The sequence below is a fragment of the Chiloscyllium plagiosum genome, chromosome 5 (genome assembly GCF_004010195.1).
Source record: "Chiloscyllium plagiosum isolate BGI_BamShark_2017 chromosome 5, ASM401019v2, whole genome shotgun sequence".
Classification (NCBI taxonomy): Eukaryota; Metazoa; Chordata; class Chondrichthyes; order Orectolobiformes; family Hemiscylliidae; genus Chiloscyllium; species Chiloscyllium plagiosum.
The window spans coordinates 104,171,710-104,192,255 of NC_057714.1; positions in this window are offsets into that span (position 1 = coordinate 104,171,710).

Below are 20,546 nucleotides of genomic sequence, written 5' to 3' on the forward strand. Positions count from 1 at the left end.
TACACTAAAAAAATTGAAAAATGACTTAAAATAATTATTGAAGACTCATAAATCAATTCAAGTGCATAGGCAAGACAAAAATGTCTTTGGCCATTTAATGTTGGGTATGTGTTACCCATAAAGCAACATTCTTACAGACTCAACTCAGAAACAGTATCCCAAATGATGGAAGAGATCAATTTTATTATGGACAATGATATTATTGAACAAAATAATGGTAGCTGGAGCTGATCTATGGTGATGGTGCTGAAATCATATGGAGAACAATGTGTATCCTGTTTCACAAAGTCAATACAATGGAAAACTTAGCTTTATGTTGTGTTGTGCTATTGAACGCTTGTATTGAGAGGATTCAGTGAGCATACATTTTTACAAAGAGCCACTAGTTTAAAGGATTCCAGCTGATATTTATTGATACAGCCAAAGAAATATCAGCTTTGCATTGCTGAATGAACTTTATCGAGGTAAAGTTATGCATTTTAGAATTTAAACAATCAACCAATCAACAATGTCATCAAAGGATTATGCAACTATGCTGAATGCATAAACAACTTGGCTGTGTTCAGTCTGGAAAGAAAAATTACAACACTGGAACAAACTGTTTGATTGGTTACAAAACTTTTGACACCGTAAAGACCACATGTTTTTATTTCCTTTGTTTTGGACAGTTGACTAAAACATATTGCTGAAGACACTGCTAAAAACCAAGGTGGCTGTGCAATGAGTGAGTGAAAGACTGAACATTTGTATGCCTTGTGTCAACATCAAAAGGATCCTTCTGGTACAAAATGGCGATGGAGTAACAGGACAGCATGTGGGTTCTTACCCAGGGCTCACATGCTCCAATCTGCTTTCCTACTTTGTCTTACTTTTGCTTCTGCTCTTTTCTTTCACTTAATTTTGATCTGTCTTTCCCTCCTTTTGTGGTGGGCACGGACATGGCAGTGAGAGTGGGCTGCAGGTGGAGTGACGGATGTGGTGGTAGGAGACAGCAGCATCGAGGTCATTTTCCTGGCATTTGGGGCCTGTGACAGCAAAACTCCACCACTGACTGGGGACAGCGGCGCCAGCAAGACGACATCGGCAATTCATGGCCCAGTGGTGACCTGGCCTGGCAGCAGAGTCAGGGAAACTTGGCTGCGGGGGGCGAGTGTGGTTTTAGTGGTGACAGCAGCGTGGGCCCAGTGTCAAAGGGATGGTGCCTAAAGTGGGGCAGCTCTTACGTTGGTGGGTCCGGTGCAGTTGGCAGTGAGGTGGTGGATGTCTCCCTTGAGGTTAGGTGCCAGCACAAACAGGTTCGGAAAGACTGATATTCAGAACTTGTTATTTCTTTATTTTACTAATTTATTCCTATGAACTATAATGCTGGATTATTTCTTTCTTTCCCCTTCTAATTTGTAGAATTCGATTCATAGCATCACGAGGTTAGCTCAATGAATTGCAGCAGCGGGCGTGGTGAGAGCGCTGACCAGGGGCTGATGGGAAGGTAAATTTTCCTGTTAAATACTGACCTCATGAATAGGCAGAGCAAAGGTTCAACAAGAGCAGAAGCAGACATGTCAACTGATATATTCTGACAGTGGCTGAACCTGAGATACTACACGTGCAGCGTCTCCCACCTGTCCTTCTCCTCTGACCAAAAACAAGGGGACCTGTCTGAAGGGTTGTTAAGAGAAGCTTTTTTTTAATTCAATTTCTCTGGGCAATTTAGAGTTGAGGGGCTGAACGCTAGGGCAGGTGCATGCTCCTCTTGCAGGATGTGGGAGGTAAGGGTCACCACTAATGTTCCTGCTGCCTTCACCAGCAAGAAGTGCATTCAACTTCAACTCATCACAGACAGCGTTAGGGAACTGAAGCTGAAGCTGGATGAATTTGGGATCATTTGGGAGGCTGAGGGGGTGTTAGAGAGGTGTTAGAGGGTGGCAGTCACACCTAAGTTACAGGGTAAAGGTAGTTGGGTGACCATCAGGAGGGGGAAAGGGAACTGGTATACAGTGCAGGGATCCCTTGTAGCCATTCTCCTCAATAATCAGTATACTACTTTGGATATTGTTGGAGGAAATGACCTACAAGGGGAAAACCATATTGGCTAGGTCTCTAACACTGAGCCTGGTTCTGTGGCTCAGAAGGGATCGGGGGAGAATAGGAGAACGATAGTGAAAGGAGATTCAATAGTGAGAGGAACAGACAGGAGATTCTGTGGTTGGCAGAGGAGATCCAAAGGCAGGCATATGGAGTTAGGTCATAGATCAGCTATGATTTTCTTGAATTGCGGAGTAGGCTTGAGGGGCTGAATGGCCTACTCCTGTTACTATGTTCCTTTGTTTTCTGTGTTCCTATATTTATGATAAGGTGTTTCCAAATTGTCTTTAAATACATGTGGTGTACTTTTCTTTTCCTTTGTACAATAAACTTATGTTCTTTCATTAAAAGTACACTGGCAGCCTCTTCTGAATATGTAACATGACTGACCATCATGATAACAAATTGCAAAAGTTAAAATGCACAATCTGTCAAGAAGTTAGACTTGTCCATTGTCACCATCAGCTGGGATCGTAAGTGGAGTCAGGACAATGAGACTGTGGAATATTCCAACAACACAGTTCCAATTGAAGTTTTGTGGAGTAAAGGTTAAATGTTGGGGATTAACCAGCCACTGCGTACCTGATTTGCCCTGTTCTATATTTCTGGACGATGTCTTTTAACTCAGTGCGAGTGGTGTCTTCCTTTTGTTTCCCTGAGTTTGACCAGCCTCATAAAGCTGCCAGTCAGTTGGAGGCCAACTGCAGGTGTCTCAGTAAACTAACTCAGCTGAAGGTAAACTGGTCACACTGCAATTACAGCCTCCCACCAGAGAGGGCACTGTGGCAGATCAGTTCCACAACCCCTTTAGTCTAACTTTATTTCCTGTCTTCTCAAATTGTGACACCATTTTGTCATTTGCCTGACAGTTATAACATAACATGTAAGAAATAGAAAGTAGGAATTAATAATGGGGATTGAATTCAAGCTTTGCAGATTCAATCCTCTGCCCTACCTGCACAGTGTCATCATTCCATGGGGAACAATGAGGAAATTCATGACAGGAGCAAGATTCAATGTTGTCCGTAAGCCCTGGATGAGCTTCAAGGGCATCAAGTAAAGATACGAAAATATTCATACTTGCATTACATTGTCAAGAGACAAAATCTTTCAGAATGGGGGCAGGGAGAAAGTGTAATTGAAAGGAAAACTTATCCAGAACTAATTGCATCATAAATCTGAAGATGAATAGTTAATTGAACCAAGCCATTACAAGTCATTGAAATAGATCAAGGTCGCAAAATGAATAGGTAAATGAGCCTTAGTTTCTCATTTCTCCCAGGTATTTTCGACTCAAAACTGTGACCAAGATTTAACTCTACCAGCATTGTTATTTATAGAGTTCTATTTCTAATTGAGTTCAGCTTGTGCATTCACTTCAATCGTGCATGCCAGCTCCCTCGAGTGTTCCAGCGAAAAGAAGACACAATCTCATTTTCTCAATCATTTTCTGTCTCAGATTCTCACCTTTATACTCCCACGCAGACAGATCCGCACAAACACTGAAACAGAAGGTACTAGACTGACAGCATTTATAGTCTGGGAGCCAGAGCTAATACCCAGCTGCGTCATTCCCATTCTTAGCACAAATTCAATTTTTTTTCCCTCCAGCCTTTTTTTTAATTCATTCATGGGACGTGGATATTGCTGGTTAGCCAGCATTTATTACCCATCAGTTAAGGATCAACAACGTAGCTGTGGGACTGGAGTCACATGCAGGGCAGACCAGGTAAAGATGGCAGATTTCCTTCCCCATTGGGCATTAGTAAACCTGATGGGTTTTTCCACAATCAATCAGCAATGGTTTCATTAGATTCTTGACACTGGATGTTTTTATAAAAATTCAATCTTCACCATCTGCTCTGGTGGGATTTGAGCTCAGGTCCTTGGTCCCTGGATTAATAATCTAGCGATGATAACACTGGACCAACACCTCCCCACTTCCACCTGCAGGACAACACTTTCATATCTTTATACTCCAGTTTCCCGGCCTGAGCCATTGCTTTTCACTGTGAATGTCTAGTCAAATGACAACAATGAGCCTCTCCCATCCAGCCTTTCCCTTGAACTCAGCCCAACCACTTCCCCATCCACCAACACCTCCCTCCGAATGACTGAACTGGTTCGCATATTGAACAACCCCTCACTTGACGTTTCTCACTTCCTCCAAGTGTTGCTAGGGGAACCAGCATCAGTGCTGGTTATGGCTGCCCTCTTGTGGGATTCAGGGGACTTTCAGTGTTCCAGTGCTTCACAGGTTCCCTCCTTGCTCGCCACTTTTTTTTCTGCTGATAGTGCAGCGACTGTATACACATGGACAGACTCAGCGACCATCCAATCACCATGCATGTGGTGCTGTGTGTAACAGCAGGTACTATGGAAGCTAAATGGAGCACTGGTATTCATTGCCAATGGACTGGAGTATAGAAATAGGGAAGTGTTGCTACAACTGTACAAGACATTACGGAGACCACATCTGGAGTTCTCCGTACAGTTTCGGTCCCTTTATTTGAAGAGGGATTGAGTTGCAATGGAAGCAGTTCAGTGAAGTTTTGGTCAATATATTCCTGAGATGAAAGGTTTGTTTTATGAGCAAAGATAAAGCAGTTTAGTTCTGTACTCTTGAGAATTCAGAAGGAAGCGATGAGATCTATTTGAGGTGTGTGAGATGCTAAAGGTGATTTAAAAATTCAGGTTCTTTTTCCTTTTGTGGGGCAATCAATAATTAGAGGTCACAGTTTGAGGATAAGGGGGAGCAGATTTAAAACAGACATGAGGAGCAATTACTTCACTCAAAGGGTTATGAATCTGTGGAATTCATGACCCCAGAGTGCGTTGGATGCTGGGAAACTGAGCTAATTTAAGGTGGAGCAAAAACAGAAATTGCTAGAAAGCCTCAGCAGGTCTGGCTGCATCTGTGGAGAGAAATCAGAGTTAACGCTTCAGGTCCAGTGATCCTCAGAACCAGGAGCTAGGAAAAAGTTGTTATGTAGAAGATAGAGTGGGGGAGGGGGATAAGGAATAAATGATAGGTGGAAGTAGAACTCAAAGAGAGAGAAGAACAGTTGGACAGACAAAGGAGTGGCTAACAGTCAGCCTGGGAAAATGAACAGCTACTAATGGACAATTAGTGGCTAATGATGGATTGTGCATTGTAACAGACCAAAGCTCATTCCTGATGACAGGCTTTGGCCCAAACGTCGATTTTCCTGTTCCTCGGATGCTGCCTGACCTGCTGTGCTTTTCCAGCACCACACTCTCAATTCTGAACTCCACAAATGCAGACCTCACTGTCTCCATGTGATAAAAAGGCCTAGTGTGTGGGGATTGGGGGTAGGACATGGAAGACGGTGCCCTGAGCCTTAAAATTGTTGAACACAATATTGAGTCCATAAGGCTACAGGATGCCCAAGTAGAAAATGAAATGCTGTTCTTTCAGCTTGCGCTGAGCTTCATTGGAGCACTGCAGCAAGTCTGAGATAGAGATGTTGGCCAGGGAACAGGGTGGGGTATTGAAGTGGCAGACAACTGAAAGCTCAGGGTCTGTCCGCAAGAAAGAAAGAAGGAGAGGGAGAGAGATCCACAGAATGTCACAACTGCAGGTGTAAAGGGAACATCAAACAAAGGCCTACAAGGGGTAAGGCAGGGGTGAGAGGCAAGTCAATATAGTCTGGACTTTGAGCACTTGTGACCACAAATATAACAAGTACAACTCCACACTCATCAGCAAACCAGCCGCTACTGATTATGTCCCAAACTGCAGACACATCTGCTTTCCCCTTAGTAGGATATACAAGGGCAGAGGTCAGTTTCAACTCTACTGGAATGTGCTAGTGGGACTGATATGTTTCTGTATTGTCTCTTTTATAGAGCTCAAACTCCTGTGTAGTTAGCTTTTAAATCTTTGCTTCTTCTGTTTTTCAGAATCAAGCACTCAGTCTCTGCCTCCTTTGCAGTACTGTGTTTACCCTCCGGTTCCAATCACCCTGTCAATCCTGTTTAAATTCTCCCAAAGTATACTCATAAATGTTCCTGTGAGGAAATTTATCAGCATCCTGTTAGAAAATAGACAAGTCCCACCTTTCCCAGAATCTGTCCAAATACCAAAAACATCTCATATCCACCCGTATCAACTTTCCAACCATGTGCCTGTCCTGAAGTCCGCCTTGGAGGATGGTCACCCGAAGGTCTGAGGTCGAATGTATAAGATAGACAACGTTGGCTGAGTCACATGAGTACCTGCCACGTACAAGGTGGGAGGTGTCCCCACGTGTAATGGTGGTATTTATGTCCATACTCTGATACCACCATTACACATGGGAACTCCTCCCACCTTGTACGTGGCAGGTACTCATGTGACTCAGCAAACGTTATCTATCTCATATGGCAGAGGCTTGGTACATTGGTGAAACCGAGCAAAGGCTACGACAATGGATGAATGGGTACCGCACAACAATCAACAGACAGGAGGATTCCCTCCCAGTTGGGGAACACTTCCGTGGTCCAGGACATTCGACCTCGGACCTTCAGGTGACCATCCTCCAAGGCGGACTTCGGGACAGGCAGCAGCAAAAAGTGGCCGAACAGAGGCTGATAGCTAAGTTCGGTACCCATAGGGAGGGCCTCAACTGGGACCTTGGGTTCATGTCACATTACAGGTGACCACCATTGCACTATACACACACACACAGACACTCGTACACATGCACACACACACACAGGCACTCCTATACACACACATACACATGGAGACACATGGACACAGACACGCACACAGAGACTCACACACACCCTTACAGACACACACACTCCCACACTCACATAGGCATCCTCTCGGAGACTTAGACCACTCTATAGTCATGCACACACATATACAGTCTCTCTCACAGACACTCACAACCCCCCACCCCAGACACGCACACACACTCCCACACTCACACATGCCCCCCTCACAGACGTAAGACACTCTACACTCACTACACACACATATACTCTCTCTCTCACACTCACAACCCCCAACCCAGACAGACACACACACACACACAAACAGACAAAGACCCACATGCACACATATATTTTGTGGGTTAAATTTGTACTTGCAGAGTTACATTGTACTTTGCTCAAACACTGCATGAATTCATGTAAAACTCTGTTTTCACAGTTTTCAGATTAGAATCAATCTAAACATCATGCATATACAGAGAATACAGGGGGCTAACACCCTCAACATATTGTCTACCTAACACTCATTGTTACAGCTAACCTGAGAATGCAACTTTTAAAAAAAAGGATTTTGTGATTTACACGTGAAAGAAGTCGAACTATCATGGTATTCGAACAGATGAAAGACTCAACAGACAATCAAGATACTTTTCAATGTATAATTTCAGTTACATTACACTGTAAAGCTTTGCTATAAATTCTGTGCCTTAGAATTTTGTCCTCCGCAATCACCTGATGAAGGAGCGGCGCTCCGAAACCTAGTGTGCTTCCAATTAAACCTGTTGGACTATAACATGGTGTTGTGTGATTTTTAAATTTGCACACCCCAGTCCAACACTGGCATCTCCAAATCTTGAGGAACTCATGCAGAGATGTCCTAGAGCTGAGATGACTGGCCTCCAACAACCATAACCATCTTCCTAAATGCCAAGTATGACTAAACCAGTGAAGAGTTTTCCCCCTGATTGCTATTGTTTCCAGTTTTGCTAGGAATCCTTGATGTCACACTCAGTTCAAATGTGACCTTGTTGCCAAGGGCTGTCACTCTCACCTCACCTCTGGAATTCATCTCTTTTGTCATTGACTGAACAAAAAGTGTAAGGAGGTCAGGAGCTGTGTGGCCCTGGTGGAACCCAAACTGGGCAGCACGAGCAGCTTATTGAAAAAGCAATACTGCTTGAAAGCACTCTTGATATCATCTTCCACTATTTTACTGTTGCCAGGCTATGAGGTCATAGGTTGTGCTGGAGTATTACTGCTGTTGATGGCCCTCTTAGATGTCCAGTCTTAAGATGCTAGATCTGTTCGAAATCCATCCCACTTGCCACAGTATTATTATCTCACAACGTGACGGAGGTTATTCTCAATGTGAAGGTAGCATGTCGTCTCCACAAGGACTGTGCTGTGGTGACTCTTACTGATACTGTCATGGACAGATGCATTTGCAGCCAGCAGATTGGTAAGGATGAAGTTGAGTATGTTTTTCCCTCACAATCTGCCACAGACTCAGTCTATCAGCTATGACCTTTAGATCTCAACCCCAGCTTGATCTGTGGTGCTGCTGCTGAGCCATTCTTAGTGAAGCACTTTAAATTCCCCCTCCCAGAGTACATGTTGTGGCATTTCCACCCTCAGTGCTTCCTCCAAGTGTTATTTTACATGGAGAAGCACTGATGAGAGGTGGTAATCAGCAATTCCAAAATAGAATAAACTGCATGGCTTGGGTTAGATTGGCTAAATGTCTTTTCCCCATGTTGTGGCTCTAAGGGACATCGCAGACAGACAAATTAAGTAGCAGTAGAAAATCAAGCTGTCTCATGCAGTGACAGATACCACCTGAGCAGTCCATTTATAAAAGCAAACTGCCCTCCTGCAGGTATTGGTATTTTTTTCCGGGACACTTCCTCTGTCTTATTTACATACTTCTTTCTCTGGATTTTCAATTTACAAGTAAGTAACACTTACCTCACTGGGTGACTTCCTTTGGCATTTAGCTTAAATCACAGGATTTTATCCTTGGCCTAATTGTGGAGCGGAGCGAATCAATCAGGTGATCTCTGTTCACTTGAGGAGACGGGAATAATGGCAGATCCTTCAGCATTGGGAGGTGTTGGCCTTGCTGGATAACACCATCCATTGAGAAGGTGGTGGGAGTTAGTGACTTTTCAGAATAAGCACATGATTTGTACTGGAGGGAGCCATTACATGGCCCACAGTGTGTCCATGGTGACTCTCCGATTCAGCCATACACCAATCAAAGCAAATTACCGAGGCTGCTAGAAATCGGAAGCAAAAGACAGCAAGGGACAGGTCCATCAGGATCTGTGGAAAGTCAAACAGAACTAACTGAATGTCAAATCTGTTATGACACTTCTGGCAAGCAATATGGCAAGTCAGATTATCACAGAATCCTGACAGTTTGGAAAGAGGCCATTCAGCCCATCATGTCTGGACCAAACCCCTGAAGAGCATCTCACCCAGACTCAGCACCCCATCCTATCCCCATAACTCCACATACCCATGGCTTATTAACCTTGTCTGCATATCTCAAGGCACAGTGGATTAATTTAGTTTGGCCAATCCACTCAACATGCAGATCCACTGACTGCGGAAGGTGGGAAACTGCAGCAGCCAGTGGAAACCTACACAGACACAGGGAGAATGTGCAAACTCCACACAGACAGTTGCCCAAGGGTGGATTTGAACCTCAGCCCTTCGTGCTGAGAGGCAGCAGAGCTAACCACTGAACCACTGTGCATTGTTCGGTTGAACATCTTTCTTTTCCTGATTGGCAGGTTTATTGTTGCATTGCGATGACGTTGTCAGGAGCACACGACGACAGAAACTAAAAATAAAACAAAATCATGGGCATTGATTCGACCAGTCCAAACATGTCAGAGACTTCCCTCACATGATGAGAGAAGAAAAGCTGTGATTACTCTTCAAAGAGCAGAGATGGTTCAGAGATTTGACAGACATTCAGAACGATGAAGGATTTTGTTGGAATAAATAAGGAAAACAATTTCCAAGGCAGAAGAGTCAATAACCAAAGGCCACAGCTTTAACATGAAAGTGTGATAACCAACCAGAGGCAACATGAGGGAAATGTTTTGATTTAGACAGCGGGTGTTTGTGATCTGGAATGTGCTGCCTGAAAGGGTCATGGGAACAGACTCAACCAAAAGTTTCAGAAAGAGAATCGAGCAAATACTGAAAGGGGCAATCTGTTCATGGCTGTGGAGAAAGAAGAGGGAATTAGGGCTCATTGAGTATCACCTTTGAAAAAGCCAGCAGTGGACCGTTGGGCCGAATGATAATGGTCTGTGCTGTGCCATTTTAAAATCGGAGTTCAGTACCTGCTGGCCAGACACAAAAGGCCTAGTTTAGGCTAAGAGTCGGTTATAATCCAACAGGTTTATTTGGAAATACAAGCTTTCGGAGCGCTGCTCCTTTATCAGGTAGCTTACCTCTCGAATGAGCAGCACTTCAAAGCTAATACTTCCAAATAAACCTGCTGGATCATAACCGAGCGTTGTGTGATTTTTTAGCTAATGGAGTTCTCTGGAGGGATAATATGTGCTGATGGATAAATGGCAGCCCATTGACACAGTGCTTGGATTTCCAGAAGTCATTTGACAAAGTGCTACATCAAAGGTTACTGAGCAAAGCAGAAACTCATTGTGTAGCTGGTAACACACCAGCATGATGGAAGATTGGCTGGATGGCAGAAAACAAGGTGTGCATAAATCAGTCTGTCCCTGACTCTGGGTGAGGGATTTCAAGCTGCTTTACCTAGAATAGCTCAGTTGACACCACTACAGACCAGCCTGGTCCAATCCTAAAGGACAGATCTGTTAGACTGGGTTTGCAGCAGGTGATGAGGGAACCAATATGTGGGAAAACATACAGTACCTTGTCCTTACCAATCTGCCAGCTGCAGATGCTTCTGTCCGTGAGAGTATCGGTGAGAGTGACCAACCACCACTCTGTCCTTGTGGAGACGAAATCCCATTTTCACACTGAGTCATAATGTCATACAGCTTGAAAATAGAATCTTCAGGAGAATACCTCCTACATGGTGCTGGTCGGTATCAGAGTTTCAACTTTTTGCAATTTCAGCCAATGATTTAGAAGAGGGAAATTTAGGCATGGTAACTCATTTTGCAGATGATTTTACGATGTGTGGAAAGCATTTTGTGAAGTGGGTAAAAGACATTGCAGACCAGTATAGATAGGTGGAACAAGTGAGAACAAGTCTTGTAGTTAGGGAATAATGTGGGAAAATGCAAAGTTGTTTACTTTGGCAGGAAGAATAAGGAAAGCAAAGTGATCTAAATGATGACAATTGCGGAATTCCAAGGTGCAGGGAGATCTCAGTGTTGTACTACATGAGTCACAAAGAATTGGGAAAGCGATTGTTCGAATATTCTGATCCCACAGTTCTCTTCGCTCACTTATGGGGTGACCTCCTTGGAGAAGTTTTGTTGATTTGATTAAATGTTTTCTTAGGAATCCAACTCATGTCTACATTATTGTGGTTAGATGCAGCCATTTCTACTTTGGAAGTTGGTCAACTTTTTCTTTCTAGATTCCAGAACTTGGAAAGGGTTCAGAAAAGATTTACAAAGATGCTGCCAGGGTTGAAGAATTTGAGCTGTAGGAAGAGGCTGAATAGGCTAGGGCTGTTTTCCCTGGAGCATCAGACGCTGAGCAGTGACCTTATAGATGTTATACAATCATGAGGAACATGTATAGGGTGAATAGACAAGGTATTTTCCCAGGGATGGGTGAGTCCAGAACTAGAGGGCATAGGTTTAGGTTGAGAGGCAAGATTTAAAAGGGATCTAAGGGGCAGCTTTTTCACAGAGGGTGGTGCGTGTATGGAATGAGCTGCCAGAGGAAGTGGTGGAGGCTGGTACAATTACAACATTTAAAAGGCATATAGATGGGTATATGAATAGGAAGGGTTTATAGGGATATGGGCCAAGTTCTGGCAAATGGGAGTAGATTAATTGAGGATATCTGGTCAGCATGGATGAGTTGGACCAAAGGGTCTGTTTCTATGCTGTATATCTCAATGACTCTCTGACTCTATGGTAATCACCGACCGCAACAATTAAACCAAGGCCAGTCAAGAAGATGTGCAGGAAAATTGTTTCTCCATCCAGCCCATCCTTTCACTGAGTTATCATAACTGTCTGGTTGGACACAGGATCAAGGTAAATATTGCTTTCCTTTATTTCAAGAGGAATTAAATTTATAAGTAAGGAGGTTATGCTTCACTTATACAACACATTGATGAAGCCATATCTCAGAAGCTGCTGGAAGGAGGTGGAGGTCAAATGAAGCTGATTAAATTATGACTTGATTTATTGTTGAAACATGTACAATGAAAAGTTCTGCATTCTGAGGAAGGGTCACTCAACCCGAAACGCTAATTCTGATTTAGCTCCAGAGATGCTGTCAGACCTACTGAACTTATCCAAACATTTCTGTTTTCATTTCTGATTCACATCATCTGAAGTCCTTTCGGTTTTTATACAGTGAAAATTGTTGTTTTGGGTGTTACACAAGCAGATTGTAGCTTTCAAAGTGCATCAGGGTAACAGCACAGAGTGCAGAGTACAGTGTTACAGCCATGGAGAAGGTGCAGTGAGAGAGAGAGAGAGAAAGAGAGAGAAGTCCATTCAAATGTCTGATAACAGCGGGGAAGAAGTCGTTCATTCGTGTATTCAAACTTATATATCTTCTGCCTGAATTTGGAATGAGCAGGATGACATATGAGAAAGGTTTGGACAGATTGGCCTTATTCTCACAGGAAATTAGAAATGTGAGTGGTGATTCAGTTAGAGTGTATGAGATCCTGGATACTGTTGACAAGGCAACTATGGGAATGGTGTTTTCTCTTGAGTATGAGTTGAAAGCCGGGGTCAGTGTCTTGAAATTCCCTCTTAGCACATGGATGAGGAGGTTTTTTTTCTCTCAAGGACTTGGACAACTTTGAAACTCTGTATCAGAAGGTGGTCAAGAGGGATTATTTAAAATTTTACAAGATCGATTGTTGTTCACCAAAGAAATCAAAGGTTATCAGGAGGAGATGGAGACGTGGAATCTGGAGCACAACTCGATCTGTCACAGTTTTGTTGAATGGCAAAATAGGCTCAAAGGGCTATGTTGCCTTCCATGCTCCGAATTCTTAGACATGTTCACTTGATGTAACATTTCAATCCACAGAACATTTTCCAGATGTTTCCACTTCCCATCTCTTCATTTGCATTGACATTTGGCAACTGTTTTTGAAGTTCTGAAGCTTTATGTCAATCACACATCTCATTGACACAAAGGAAGTCAATTTATGAGTTACACTTTATATCTGACACAATTATGGAAATGTATCATTTTGACAGATTTCTCACTCTCTAGAATCTGGTAAGTGCAATAAAATATTTTTTTTATATGAAGTTCATATGTTTCAATTAAGGCAATGCCACAGAGAATTGACACTTGCTGAATAAAGGGTTGATGTACAGTCAAAGAGATGTACAGCACAGAAACAGAACCTTTGGTTCAACTCTTCCATGCCAACTCCATTGCTTGATAATTTAATCTTTAGCCACTGCAGTCCTTTCATGTACAAAAGAATACTCCCTTTAGCAAGATGTAATAAAAAGGAAAACACTTGTATTTATGATTTTAATGTTGCACATCGAGAAACAATCTACAATGCTTTCTGAAGCAAATTTGTGGCCATTTATAAAGGTCTGACCAAGCACAGCGAACTTTGAGAAGGAGAAGTGATGGAGAGGTGAAGGGATTTTTCTAGGAATGTGTGAAGGCGAGGCAGGAGATTGCATGGTCAGGTGAAGGAACAACAGAGGGAAGATGTACGAGATGTCAAAAGTGGAGAAAGTGTTGCCAATCAACCAGGAATAACAAGCAATTGAAGCTCATTCTGCAGCATACTTGTCCCTATGGTATGAAATATGACCTATTGACCTTTGAATTCCACTGGCTGATGTATAAACCTGGGACTGTTATGGACTAAAATAGTTTTTGAAAAGAGGCCAACGTACTAACTTTAAATGGCCACAGGGATGGCCAAGCTTCATGAAACCAACATCAATGAAACAAGCGAGTCAGAGCTGAAATTAACATTTTCCCCAACGGTGGCATGGTGGCTCAATGGTTAGTGCTGCTTCCTCACTGCGCCAGGGATCTGGGTTTGATTCCAACCTCAGGTGACTGTTTGTCTGGAGTTTTCGCATTGTCTTTGTGGGCTCCCTGCAGGTATTTTGGTTTCCTCCCAAAGTCCAAAGATGAGCAGGTTAAGTGGATTCGCTGTGCTAAATTGCCCATAGTATCCAGGGATGTGCACGTTAGCTATGGGAAATACAGGATTATGGGGATAGGTGCAGGGGTAGATCTGGGTGGGATGCTCTTTGGAGGGTTGGTGTAGAGTCATAGAGATGTACAGCATAGAAACAGAACCTTTAGTCTAACTCTTCCATGCCAACGAGATTTCCGAACCTAATCTAGTCCCACTTGGCCTATATCCCTCTAAACCCTTCTTATTCATATACCCATCCAGACGCCTTTTAAATGCTGTGATTGTACTAGCCTCCACCACTTCCTCTACCAGCTCATTCCATATACGCGCCACCCTCTGTGTGAAAAGGTTGCCATTAGGTCTCTTTTATATCTTTCTCCTCTTACCATAAACCTATGCCCTCTAGCTGTGGACTCACCCACCCAAGAGAAAAGACTTTGTCTATTTATCCTATCCATGCTCCTCTGGATTTTATAAAACTCTATGAGGTCACCCCTCAGCCTCTGATGCTCAAGGGAAAACAGCCCCAGTCTGTTCAGCCTCTCCCTATAGCTCAAATCCTCCAACCCTAGCAACATCCTTGTAAATCTTTTCTCAACCCTTTCAAGTTTAACAACATCCTTCCAATAGGAAGGAGACTAGAATTGCATGCAATATTCCAAAATTGGCCAAACCGATATACTGTACAACCGTAACATGACCTCCCAACTCCTGTACTGAATGCTCTGACCAATAAAGGAAAGCATATCAAACGCCTTCTTCACTAGCCTATCTATCTGCGATTCTACTTTCAAGGAGCTATGAACCTGCACTCCAAGATCTCTTTGTTCAGTAACTCTCCCTAGGACCTTAGCATTAAGTGTATAAATCCTGTTAAGATTTGCTTTCCCAAAATGCATCACCCCGCATTTATCTAAATTAAACTCCATTTGCCACTCCTCAGCCCAGTGGCCCATCTGATCAAGATCCTGTTGTAATCTGAGGTAACCTTCTTCGCTGTGCATTACACCTCCAATTTTAGTGTCAGCTGCAAACTTACTAACTATACCTCCTATGTTCACATCCAAGTCATTTATATAAATGACAAAAAGTAGAGGTCCCAGCGCCAATCCTTGTGGCACTCCACTGGTCACTGGCCTCCAGTCTGAAATGCAAGCTTTCACCACCACCCTCTGTTGATGGGCTGAATGGCCTGGTTGTGCACCATAGCAATTCTATAATGAAATCCATCAACCAGCTAATCCATACTCCCACTCCCTAGCTCCAATTAACAACGCCAACATGGAAAGCAGGATAAGGGTTCACCAACTGTTTATTTTACCGTATTATGAGGATTTTCCCTGCCTCACAGCGCCAGGGACCCGAGTTCAATTCCATCCTTAGGCGACTGTCTGTGTGGAGTGTGCACATTCTCCCTGTGTCTGTGTGGGGTTCCTCCGGGTGATCTGGTTTCCTCCCACAATCCAAAGACATGCAGGTCAGTTGAGTTGGTCATGCTAAATTGCCCCTAGTGTCCAGGGATGTGTAGGTTAGATACATTAGTCAGAGATAAATGTAGAGCAATAGGGTTGGGGAATGGGTCTGGGAGAGTCTCTTCGGTAGGTTGGTGTGGAATTGTTGGGCCAAATGGCGTGTTTCCACACTACAAGGATTTCATGTTCTATGAATTTTCACATGAAACATCTAAGACAATTGCAAGTTTGGAAATAACGAGCTCTGCAGATGCAGTGGCTTTTTTTTCATTGTTTATTCAGGAGACATTTTTAGAATCCAAATCTGTAATAGGAAGGAAACTAATCAGCTCTGCCAAACAAAGTAAACTGGAGTGTAATTTGCTAATAACCTGTCCTGTGATATGATGAGATAAGTGATATGTAAAAGCACCTCACACTAAATTTCCCTGGTGTATCTAAATGGTTTGTTACTCATTAGTTGTGTGACATTTGCAATGTCTTTCCTGTTCTACTCTCTAGTATCACTATCTTGTAATTCACCGATGTTAAATTGCAAACTTCCCTCGAGGCAAAGTGAGATCCCCATCTGTTTCTTTTCTCAGAACAGCAAGAATCAAAGAATCATTGAGGAAAAATTAGTTCTGTATCGTGAGCGAGTTTCAGTCATTGCTGTTGTGAGATTTAACACAGGGGCTACCAAGGCTGACACTGCAAGCAACTGAGACAATAGCTCCATCACGGAATAGGGAAAATACTTGTTTTCTTTTGATGGTTGCTCACTGTATCCAGAGAAAGTGAGAACTGTAGATGCTGGACAGTCAGAGTGGATAAAGAGGAGAGTTGGAAACCTCTCCTCTGATGTTGCTTGACATGCTTTCTCCAGCTCTACTTTTTATCCACTTACTGTATCTGTCCAAGATGTCCCGAAGCACTTTGGAGCATAAGACAACGTGGGCTTAATGTTGTCTGATTTTTTTTGCCACCTCAACACACTACCCTGTTACCTAACCAACATCTCTATCTCAGGCTTGCTGCAGTGTTCCAGTGAAACCCAACACATGCTGAAAGAACAGCACCTCATTTTCCGCTTGGGAACACTACAGCTTTCTGGACTCAATATCGAGTTCAACAATTTTCAGATCGAGCTCTCCTATGTCCTTACCCCAATCCCCACACACCAGGCCTTGTTATCACATAATCTGTTATTACACACAGCTCATTGCTAGCCACTATCAGTCCCCATTAATTGCTATTCACCCTCAAAGCCTGATTGTTATTCACTTCTTTGTCTGTCTTACTGTTCATCTCAAACACAAACACAAACAGAAGTTGCTGGAAAAGCTCAGCAGGTCTGTTAAGAGAAATCAAAGTTAATGTGTTGGGTCCTGTACCGTTCCTCAGAACGGCATATCTGAGGAAGGGTCACCAGACCCAAAACGTTAGTGATTTCTCTTCACAGATGCTGCCAGGCCTGCTGAGCTTTTCCAGCAACTTTTGTTATTCTTTCTGATTTACAGCATCTGCAGTTCTTTCGGTTTTTATTTGACAGTTCTTCTGTCACTTTGGGCTCTATCTCCACCTATTGTTCACTCCTCACCCCCTACCCCTCTCCTATGTTCTGCATAAAAACAACTTATTCCTAACTGCCATCATTTGTGAGGACAGGACCTGAAACATTAACTCTGATTTCTCTGCCACAGGTGCTGCCAGACCTGCTGATCTTTTCCAGCAATTTCTGTTTTTGTTTCTGATTTCCAGCGTCTGCAGCTCTGTCAGTTTTTATGGGCTTAATGTTATTCATCCTATCTAGTCCAATCCATCCAGAGTTTATTTTGCTTCAGGAATGATTGATTGCTACATATTGTCCTCCCCCAGCTGATGAATCTACTCCATGTTGAACACTAGTGAGGTGACACAGGTACAGAATGGACTCTCAGTATGTGAGGTCTTCAAATCTGTCACCAAGAGTGACTTGACAGTGCTGACAGAACTGGACAAGTTCCAAAGGACCCAGCTGCAAGACAGAGTCTTCAGCAGATGGTGAGGGAACCCTCAAGAGGGAAAAACATACTCAACCTCATGCTCACCCATCTACCTGTCATGGAGGTATCTGTCCATCTGAGCACCACACAGTCCTTCCTGAGACAAAGGTCTGTCTTCTCATTGAGAATACCTTCCATTGTGTCATGTGGCACTGTAACCATGCCAAGTGGGAGAGATTTTGGGCAGATCTAACGACTCAAATCTAGCCATACACGAGGTGCTCTGGGGGCTATCAACAGCAGCAGTTGATTTGTTCCCCAGCACAATTTCACAACTGTATGGCCCAGCTTATCCCACACTCCACCATTACCATCAGACACTCTTAGAGAGTCATAACTGGCACAAAGCTTGTGGTTGTTGATCGTTAGCTCCAGGACATCTCTGCAGGAGTTCCTCAGGGCAGTGTCATCATCTTCAACTACTTTGTCATTAGGTCAGGAGTATGAAAATTTGCTGATGAATGCATAATGTATAGTACCATTCACAACTCTTTAGATACTGAAGTAGCCCATGTCCAAATGCAGTAATGCCTGGGCAATATCCAGGTCTGGGTTGACAAGTGGTAAGTAACTTCCAGGCTACACAAATGCCAGGCAATGACCTTCTCTAACAAGAGAGAATCTAACCATTGCCCCTTGACATTGAATAGCACCACTGGATTCCCCCACCATCAACTCCCTGAGGATTGCCATTAAACTACATTAGACCTATAAATGCTGTGGATACAAGAGGCTCTCCCAGCTCGGAACTCCGCAGCAAGTAATTCATCTCCCAACTCATCACAGCCTGTCCATCAACTACACGGCACAAGTGAAGGATACATCCCACTTTCCTGGATGGGTTCAGCTCCAATAACACTGAAGATGTTTGACACCATTTAGGACAAAGCAGTCCACTTGACTGGCAGCAAATCCACAAACACCCATTCCCTCCACTAACAATATTCAATAATAGCAGTGTGTACTATCTGCAAAAATTCACCAAAGTTCCTTAGACAACACCTTCCAAACCCACAACCACATCCATCATGAAGAACATAGCAACACTCCCAGAATGGCCCATTCAAGCCACTCACCATCCCAACTTGGTCCAGTATATTGTTGTTCCTTCATTCTCACTGGGTCAAATTCCTGCAGTGCCCTCCCTAATGGCATTATGGACCTACCTACAGCATGAGGAATGTGGCATTTGAGAAATCTGTTCACCACCACTATCTCAAGGGTAGCTAGGGCTGTGCTGTGCAGTAAATGCTGTCCCAGACGGGAATGTCCACATTTGAATGAAGAAACAAATGTTTTTGCTTTAACGTAAATTAATGCAGTAGATTGGGAATAAAGTGAATATCACCGCAGTCCCAGAGGATCACTGCCTATTCTCTCACTGAAGAGAGACAGCTGGTGATGAGTTTAACCTGAAAGTCCGCTGTGTCTCCAGTAAGGAGCATGCATGACTGGGAAGGCAGAGCCTTCATGCTGACCTCAGCCAGGAATTGAACTTACATTGTTAGTGTCACTCCTTTGTAAACCAGCCAACTGACCTAACTCCCCTCCCATGTAGGTTCTGGAGATCAAGCAAAAATAGCTAACGAATGCTGGAAATCTGACCAAAAAGCAGGGAATACTGGTAAGTTCAAAGCACTGTGAGACTTGATGAAGGGGGGTGGTGAGGTAGTGGATAAAAGGAATATTGGCAGGAGCCCAGAGAGTACAGAGAGAAGAGGCAGGAGACCTCTGGGTATGTCCCACTCTTCACAGGTACTCAGCATTAGATGCTGCAGGGAGTGACAACATCTTGAAGGAATATAGTTCAGACTTGGTATGGAAGCATACACATCCACTGAAATAACACTGCAGCTCGATTGAAACCAAAACTGAATTGCAATTCCTGGAAGCTGATCTTTATCTTTGGTGAAATGTCAACACATTCGCTACCATGGAAAATAGATTATAAAAAATGATAGATTCTTTTACCAGTCATCTCAACCTCCAATATTCTCCAAGATGCCTCCCTTTTTAGCCCTTCCATCTCTTCCACACAAATTCAGCATCCCAAGAGTTGTGCAGCATGGAAACAGACCCTTCAGTCCAACTGATCCATGCTGAGCCTAAATTAATCTAGCCCTATATGCCAGCTTTTGGCTTACATCCTCCTCAACCCTTTCTATTGGTGTATCCATCCAAATGCCTCTTGAATGTTGTAATTGTCCCAGCCTCAACCACTTCCCGGCAACTCGTTTAATCCTGATTACTGGCAAGGCTGTTTTGGGAAGTTAACGTGATTCCAAAGTATCGCATTATTGCTTGAGAGAGTACAGGTTGATAAGATGTACCTTGCCACAAAATGTTGAACATCAGTGAGCCTCTGGATAAGAGAATAGTTCTGTTTATGGTGGCACTGCAGCTTCACAGCACCAGGGTCCCAGGTTCAATCCCAGCCTCGGGTGTCTGTCTGTGTGGAATTTGCACATTCTCCCCGTGTCTGCGTGGGTTTCCTCCGGGTGCTCCGGTTTCCTCCCACAGTCTAAAGATGTGCAGGTCAGGTGAATTGGCCATGCTAAATTGCCCATAGTGTTAGGTGCATTGGTCAGAGGGAATTGGGTCTGGGTGGGTTACTCTTCAGAGGGTTGGTGTGGACTTGTTGGGCCGAAGGACCTGTTTCCACAATATAGGGAATCTAATCTAATCACCAGTGCCAGGGTGGCCAGAAGTGCTTCCTACCCAATAAATTATAGGAAGATATGTATCAGCTTTCATGATTTCAAGATATCCCAAAACACTCTATTTCCAAACAAATGCTTTTACACTACAGTAAGAAGAAAGCTAGCACTTGTACCAGCTTCCATCACGTCCTCTGGCATCTGATTCCATACACTCGCTATCCTCAGTGTGAAAACGTTGCCACTTAGGTCCTTTTTAAAT